This window comes from Neopelma chrysocephalum, unplaced genomic scaffold (genome assembly GCF_003984885.1).
Source record: "Neopelma chrysocephalum unplaced genomic scaffold, ASM398488v2 Primary Assembly neopelma1_59, whole genome shotgun sequence".
Taxonomy (NCBI): Eukaryota; Metazoa; Chordata; class Aves; order Passeriformes; family Pipridae; genus Neopelma; species Neopelma chrysocephalum.
Genome location: NW_020897714.1, coordinates 19,044,135 through 19,052,594, shown reverse-complemented (window position 1 = coordinate 19,052,594; position 8,460 = coordinate 19,044,135).

The window sequence follows — 8,460 nt, the reverse complement described above, 5'->3', positions numbered from 1 at the left end:
CATTCTTCACCTAGATACCCACACAATGCAGAGCAAAATTATTCATAGCGGGGACAGGGTGGGAAGGACAACTCGTGAGAGGCAAAACAATGCACAGAGACAGGCAATTGCTAACCACAAGAGTCAGGAAGGGCTGGGCCAGGTTTCTCCTCTCCTAGAAACTGGGGTAGGGAGACAGTAAGTTTGCATTTCCACTGCCTTTCCTTGACTCCAGCACAGAAAATGCATTTCTAAATTCCTTGCTATACTCCTCAGTGTCATGAACACAATGGTTCCTGATTTTGCCCACCAGCAGTGCAACATGTGCTCTCTCCAAGCAGTATCCTTGACCTCATGCTTGCTGAATACCAATGTAGTACTGGCCAGGGTGTCTCAGGACAGGTCTATAAAACTGACCAACCACTCATATCTGTATGCTTTGACAGATATGCTTGGAGCCCTTAGAAATTTATGACAGGAACAACTTGTGCAACTAGAATGGCACCACTAGGGAACATGTTGCTGACCACCATCACACATGCCCCTTGTTGAGGGCAACTGCTGCACCACACACGTGAATGCATACAGACAGACACACAGGTGCACACATACACAGGCACACACAGAGCCCCTCAGATGTTAAATCTGACCAATTGCTATCTGTATGGTTGATGTATTTCTCTTTCGCATCATAGGCAGTGTATGTGGCTCACACAGACATACATGCAGAAGACTGACACTTATTCCGTGCTTGCCTAAGGATTCCTGTGCACACCCAGCAATTTGTTTTCATGATAAATGTCCATCTATTTTCATAGAAGGGCTGGGAGGAGAATACTGCAGATGTGTGGAATAGACCATATCACTTCATCCTGCCTCCTCTCCTCTCCTTCCCTTTCTCCTGCCTCCTCCCCTCTCCTTCCCTTCCTCCCATTCCCTGTTTATCAGCTCCTTTTTGGAAGGCTAATGCATTTTAAAAAGGCATTCTAGAAATTGTTTGCAGTGACAAAGATGGAGCAGCTGTGAGGAGAGCCAGCAGTCTCATGCACTACAGCTTAGGCAGAGAAAATCTCTGGGAGGTGGAGGTGAAGGGCAGCATTTAAATGGAGGCACACTGGACTGAATTATGAATTCAGAGTGATCAAAGGACGTCAGTTGAACCTGCCTTTTTGCAGGAGGTGAATGCTCTTGGTGATGGGGGGGGTCAGGAGCAGATGGAGGCCTTGGGAAGACATAACTTTGCATGCAAGTTGACCATGAGTGGTGTTCAGTGTCGGGGTGGAAGCAACCATTTGAGACACTGTCTATTCCTGGCAGGCCTGTGTGTCACCCAGCCTTCAATGCAAAGGAAAAATCAAGGAGCTCTTTTCTGCCAGCTAAACAGGATTATATGGAGTGGGACTGCCTGCCTTTTTACTCTGTCTGTGACACTGTGTAAGCCCTCACACCTCACCCCTCCACTGTAGTGCAGGGTTAGAGGGGACAAGTTTGTCAGCTTGTACCATAAACCTGGAGGAATGGAAGGCTATGGCAATAACCTCAGAGGGGTGGGAGCCAGTCATACCCTCTGATATCAGTCATTTGCATGGAAAGAAGCACAGTCCCACTGTATTGGAGTTGGTTTGAATGGTGCAGTCAGATTTGGGGGTTCAATAGGAGCAGTTCCTCCTGTCTCCCATCCATAGTGTTTGGTGGCTGGAAATCAACTGCCTGCCTGAGGGTGGGGGACTCACTGAGGTACTTCCTCCCTCTTAAAAATTTTTTTGAGCATGCATTTCACACAGAGGGGCCAGAGCACAAAACTAGAGAGCTGGACAGCTCTCAAAGGCAGCATGGCCTCTCCGCTGCACTTTGTTCTGGATCACTTCTGCTTCCAGCCTGGCAGAGGGCCCATCTCTGGGGCTGGAGGAAGCCCAAGCAGACAGGGGTTGAGATCTGACCAGGGTTTCTTAGAGTGTCACTGCTGTCACATCTGCAGTGGCTCTGCTCTAAGTGCCTGTGACAGGGGCGTGCAGCAGTCTCATCTTGCCATGCCATTTCCAATCCTGCCGCTTCCCTGCGATGAAGATGAATGGTGCCTGTCCCAGGTTATCACATTCCCAATGTGTGAGCCTGTATATGGACAGCAGTTTGCTCCTGAAGGCTGGTGCTATTGGGCTGAGTTCAAGGAGGCTGTATATGGTGGGACAGAGGGCTACAAGGAGAGAGTCAGGGAGGGTGGAGAAGTCTGGGTCTATGTGGGTTGTCAATGAAGAAGGACTTAACAAGAACAGGACTTTTACCTCAGCTCCAGAGCAGGGGTGGCACAAATGTCAGGAAGATGTAGATACAACATCGTTTGAACAGCCTCCAATCTCTACCACAGCCACTGTGTCACACTGCTCAGGGGCAACTCGTGTCATAACAGCTGTCTGCTTTCTGTGGGGATGAAGAGTAGTATCGGTAAACACACCAGCCCAACACTTCAGGGAGAGAGTGGAAATGGTGCAAGGTGGCCTTCACATATGGGCCCTCAGAGGCACAGCCTGTGCAGGGAGAGGACCATAAGTCCTGCCAGCACAGCATGTCTTTGCTCCTCTACCTTGCTGAATAAATGGGGCTACAGGTCTCTTTCCACATCTAAGTACAAACACAGATATAGATGTGTGTGAATGTGCTTCATCCTGCACACTCATAGTCACACATACCCAAGCATGCACAGAGACATCTGTGTGTGCACAGGTACACACACCGTCTGCATGCAACCCAGCCCAATGCTTCTCCTTGCCCTCTCCTAGCAGAAGGGCCCTGGCAAAACTGTCTGTAAGGGAAGAATGGAGGGGAAGGGCAGTCCTTATGGGGTTGGACAGCAAGCAGTACGTAGGGAGAGGGAGGCAGAACAGACTGCAGTGATGTCTACAGAAACCACAGGACTCCTGCCCCAGGGGGGCTGTACTAGCAGCAACGCAGCCCTTGACCTGGGGCAGAACTGGGAAAGGACTGTTGTGGCTATGTTAAGGGACATTGCAAGGCCTCACAAGCCCCATAGTCCTCATGGGCTCCACAGCCTCTCTAGGCCTCACAGACCCCATATCCCCCATAGGCCTCATGGGTCCCATAGCCTCCATAGCCCTCCTCCATGTGAGATACTAGATTGACCTTAAGGAATGTACATAAAAGACATTTTCTGCTGCCTCTAACTATGGCGGGTGGCAGCAAGATTCCCAGAGTTGGCTGAAGAGGTGGTGATTTGTGCAATTAACATCTAATCAGTTCTATGAATATTTATTGCTAGTCAGCAAGCTTCTGAGTGACAGTGAAGCCCCATCTGATTGGGATCACATTCACAGGTAAACCAGAGCCTCCTTTGGTGTTCACAGACCTCCTGCTGGGGCAAAACCTCACGAAAGTTTAACCATCCTGCTGCACGTGGGAGGCACATGTGCAATGTGAATGTGGAAAATTGTATTCAATCCTTTTCTAGGGGAGGAAAACCTGAGGTTTTAAAATTGACTTCTTGGAGAGAGACACCTCGAAATAGTCTGATATATTAACAAACAACATATGGATGAATTTGAGCTGGGTGTTTGCTCTTGGTTTTGTTAGATTTGGTTGTTTGCTTTTTTTTGTTTGTTGGGGGGTTTATGTGTGTATGTTCTCTCTCATTTAGCTTCTATTGCAACATGGGTGAGAAAATAAAAGGGAGAGAAATATAAACTTCTGCAACTGTGTGAAAAGTCATGTAACAGTCAGGAATTTCTTGGGGCTTGTAATTGACTCTTCCCCCAAATGGGCACAAAGTATGTGGAAAGCTAGTATTTTGTTTCCTCAAGAAATACTGCTGTGAGGATTTTCTATCATTACCATAAATTTTGACGCTTCTCAACTTTGTCCAAACTTTTGTTCCTTCCCAGAAACATCTGTTCTCTCCCTTTACTTTTCCTCTGCTTTAATCCTCTCACCTCACCTCTGCCTCTGGCTTCTCTTTCCCATGGTGCCTTCCACCTTCTGTGCTTTGCTCATCCCTCTCCATAAACTTGTCTCAACAAATCCCTCTCTTTGTTTTTCCTGATGCTGCCTCTCCTGCCTTCCTGCTTCCCAGACAGACTCAGCCTGCCTTAGCAGAGCTCTAGGAAAGCCCCCTATTATCAGTGGAATATGAGTTGTTAAACCTGAGCCAAACTCTTCTGCTACTGCTGCTCACCTGCAGCTTGGGTTTGTGCTGGAGGTGCTGCCAAAAGCCTGTTATTACCTAAATAAAAAAGACACAGAGCCCTCCTTGAGAAGAAAGAGACACAGATAACAGTGATTTGCCTGTTGCCTGCTGCCTTCTGACTGAGAAAAACAGCCCAAATTCCAGAAGGGCTTCCAGGACCAGCCTTCAGTGGAGGGAGACGGACAGAGACAGCTCTGCACATTTTCACTTTCTGCATTGAAAGGATCCTGTTATTTTTCATGGCTGGGTGAGAGAAGATCCTCAGAACTTACACCACAGATATCCCCTTCCTCTCACGGTATTATGCTTGGCCTTGAGCCAATACAGGACTGGGGAAAAAAAACCAAAATTGGGAGCCAATAATAGACCTAGAATAAACAGCAAAGTAAAACAGAGGAGGGAAGAGAAGGAAGGGTTGGCAAGTCTGAAGTCATAATCATAGTGTACAGGGGCTCTGTTGTGTAGAACTCTGTTTTCCTTGCTGCAGCCCTCTACTTTCCTCACCAGCTGCACACTGTGCTCTGGAGCTCTGATTTCAATATCCAGGAGCTGATGGCCTGCTTGGCCCTCTCTCCAGAGACCATTCAGCAGAAGAAAGTGTGCATTGCACACAATGAGGCTAAGGAGACTTCAAGGGAGACAGTAGAAAGGGACAGAGGGGAGCAAGCAGCTTAGAGCCATTTTCTGCAGGGAAGAAGTGCACTACTTCCAGGTTCCTGGAAATGCCAGATGACCTTAAACCCCAGACATGCACAACTTCACATTGCACAGCTTGGTGTCCCTACAGTGATGCCTTTACTCTAATACGGTTAAAATTCAGATAATGGTAGACAACACATTGGTGTGTATGGACAACCAATAGTCAACAAATTGTAGATAATCAGTATCAAGTGGTGTCCCTGTCCTAGAACACATATTATTTAATATCTTCATTAATGTCATAGAGAATGGAATAAGTATACTCTCAGCAAGTTTGCAGATGATGCTAAGCTAAGAGGTGCAGTTGACACACAGTGGGAAGGGATGCCATCCAGAGGGATCTTTACAGGCTTGAGAAGTGGATCCATGTGAGCGTCATGAGGTTCAACAAGGCCAAGCGCAAGATTCTGTACCTGGGTTGGGGCAATCCCCAATAACAGTACAGACGGTGGCTTGTTTAAGAGGCACACTGCAGAGAAGGACTTAGGGATACTGGTGAATGAAAAGTTGAATATGAGTCAGCAATGTGCATTGGCAGCTCAGAAAGCCAAGTGTATACTAGGCTGCAACAAAAGAAGTGTGGCCGGCAGGTCAAGAGAGGTGCCTGCCCCTCTGCTGTACTCTCATGAGTACTGCATCCAGCGCTGGGGTCCCCAATATCTGCTGGAGTGGGTCCAGATGGGGGCCATGAAGATGATCAGAGAGCTGAAGTACCTCTCCTGTGAAGACAGGCTGAGAGAGTTGGAGTCATTCAGCCTGGGGAGACCTTATTGCAGCCTTTCAATACTTATAGGATGATTATAAGAAAGACGAAGACTTTTTGCCAAGGGAAAAGGGGCAGCGGTTTTAAACTGAAAGAGGGTAGATTTACATTGGATATAATAAAGAAACTTCTTATGATCAGGGTGGTGAGATGGTGGAACAGGTCGCCCAGAGAAGTTGTGGATGCCCCATCACTGGAATTGTTCAAGGCCAGGCTGGATGGGGCTTTCTGCAACCTGGTCTAACGGAAGGTGTCTGTGCCCACGGCAAGGCAGGTGGACTAGATGGTCTTTAAAGGTCCCTTCCAACGTAAAACATTCTATGATTCTATGAACACATGCACATACATACACATTCTTTTTTGCACTACACTACCTTCTTATATCCATTTACCATTTGACCATATATCACCTTCCCCAGGCTAGATCAAAATACCACCAATTTCCACAAACATAAGACCAGACTTTAAAAAAAATCACAAGATTTTATTTCAATGTTTAAGAGATCCTTGCGTATTTATATTCTGAGGGTATTTGTTCCTCTGTAGAAGAGAAAGAATCTTTCTTCCCTTATTCCTTTTTGTACTTGGTATGAGAATTGAAATTGTCTTTTCATTCCACTAACTCCAGCTGCTGAGGCCTTTAAGAAATTGTTAATTTTTATGATTCTTAGGACAAAATGGTCATAATCTGTATTGTTTCATCAGAAACCTCTACTCCTCCTGTCAGGTGTACTCTTAAGCTCACATCTTCTCCTGAAGGCCTGCCCTCATGTTCCCCAGCACCTGAACAAAACATCTATGCACCACATACAGCTCTACTGAGTCATTTGTAATCACACAAAATATATACTGGTTTGGTTTGGTTTGGTTTGGTTTGTTTTTTTCAAGGAAAGGCCAATGTTTATCTTGCCCATAGGCAAAGATTATCTTGAACCCTTCAGAGCCAGGCTTGTTGGCCTGAGCAACCAGCACACAGAGCGGCAGGCGAAACCATGGGACTTTGGTAACACATCGTAAACCCATGGCCTCTTTGCTGTGAGGGAGGAAGGAGAAGAAGAAAGCCTCTGTCCTCTAGGCAGGTTTGGGAGCTGTTGCATATTTCCTCTCTCGTCCCTAGAGAGGACAGGCTGCTTCTGTGAGCTGGGAATTGCTAAGAGATTGAAAACTTGTTGCTATGAATATCAGAGATGCCTGGCAGGGGCAGCTGGAACGATGAAGGGTTCAGTGTACTTAACTCACCGTAGTAAAGACATAATGGGATTTTGCATGCTACTGTGACCAGAATACCCAAACCAGCTTAGCACCTCCATTCATCAGGCCTGCTTTCAATACTTCCTTCTTGCTCCAGTCTCTCTCCCTGCACCTGCAGTGCATGTCCCAGACCCAAGGCTTTGGAAGAATGTCTGTCTGTACAGGAGGAAGGGGAGACCTTACTTCTCAAGACCACCCAAGTCTCACGAGCTTGTTGGCTTCTTCATCCGCTCATTTTAGGAATGTGCTAAGTATCATTTATAGGTGGAAATACATAAGCAGTGAAGCAGAGAGGGCAGGATTGCTTCCTGGGAAGAGGGGCAAGAAAGTGAGTTTCTGGGAAGGTGGGATAGATGTATGTGGAAAGGACATTTGGGAAGAGAGAGGTCAAATATCAAATGAGACATGAAGGAAGATCATGGAGGAAAACTAGGAAGAGGGACGCTTCAGAGAAAGATCTGGGAATGGCCTGTGGGAGGGATGCATTCAGAATAAGTGGGATGTGGACAGGGGTCTAAGAGGAAAGGTATCCAGGAGATGGGGTTGTGAGAGGACAGGCACCGGGTCTGAACAAGAGTTTGCAGTCAAGTGAGCACGAGGAGGGTGGTGTGCATTTAGAGGTGACATCTGCACTATTTCCCATAAGGTGTATTTTTCTTAGAAAAACCCACTTTGTAATCAGGAAGCTGGGATTTGCTCTGTTGGATTTCTCTCCTCTGTAAACCATCCAAGAGATTTTATCTTGTTAAATCCTCTGCCCTGGAGGAGGTGAGGAGGTCAAATGCCTTCTAGGGGCCAGACATATAGCAAAGCTGTTTCCCTATTGTTGTAGAGATCTTAACCACTGTGTCTCCTTCCCCTGTTCAGTCTCTAATACCTAGAAGGAAGAAAAGGCGAGAAATATGGATGGATGTAAAAGTGAGTCCTCCTTCCATCTTGCATGAGATTCCAAGTCTGTGTGCTACCATCCCAGGATGATTGTGCTACTCTGCAACTGTCCTGAAGGGGTGAGGGCAGGGAAGGCCTGGGGCTCCCTCCCAAACCTGTGGCCCAGCCACCCAAATCTATCGGTGAGACCCAGACTTTGCAGCAGGGGTAACATAGAAGGCAAGTGCCTGAGGTCCCTATGCATCAGGGAGACTAAAGGTGGTGTCAGGGTTTGCACGACTGAGGTTTACCCGACTAATACATCTGTTCTTGCCTTACTCTCTCCCTGTGTTTTTGATCAGAAGAACTCGGGCACTGCAGTAGTCTCTGTCCCACAGACCTGACTTTGGGGTGCAGCTCAAGGGTTGAAGAGCCCAAGTGGAAACGAAAGAGACGGGAGTTAAAGTAACTGAAGATTTGTCAGTGACAATAATTCAGTAATTTAGAGTCTTTAGGGTGGCCACCTCTGACGCAGTAGGCATTAGCATGAGGAAGGTGTGAGACATTTCTATGCACATTGTTCTTTTCTAGCCCAGAGGAAACCAGGAAGGCACCTGAGGCTTTGCTCTTCATCTGTGAGTAAGCTTGCAAAGAAAACTGCATTACTTGGGTCACTGACAACTTGTCTGCCCCAGGGGCAATGCTC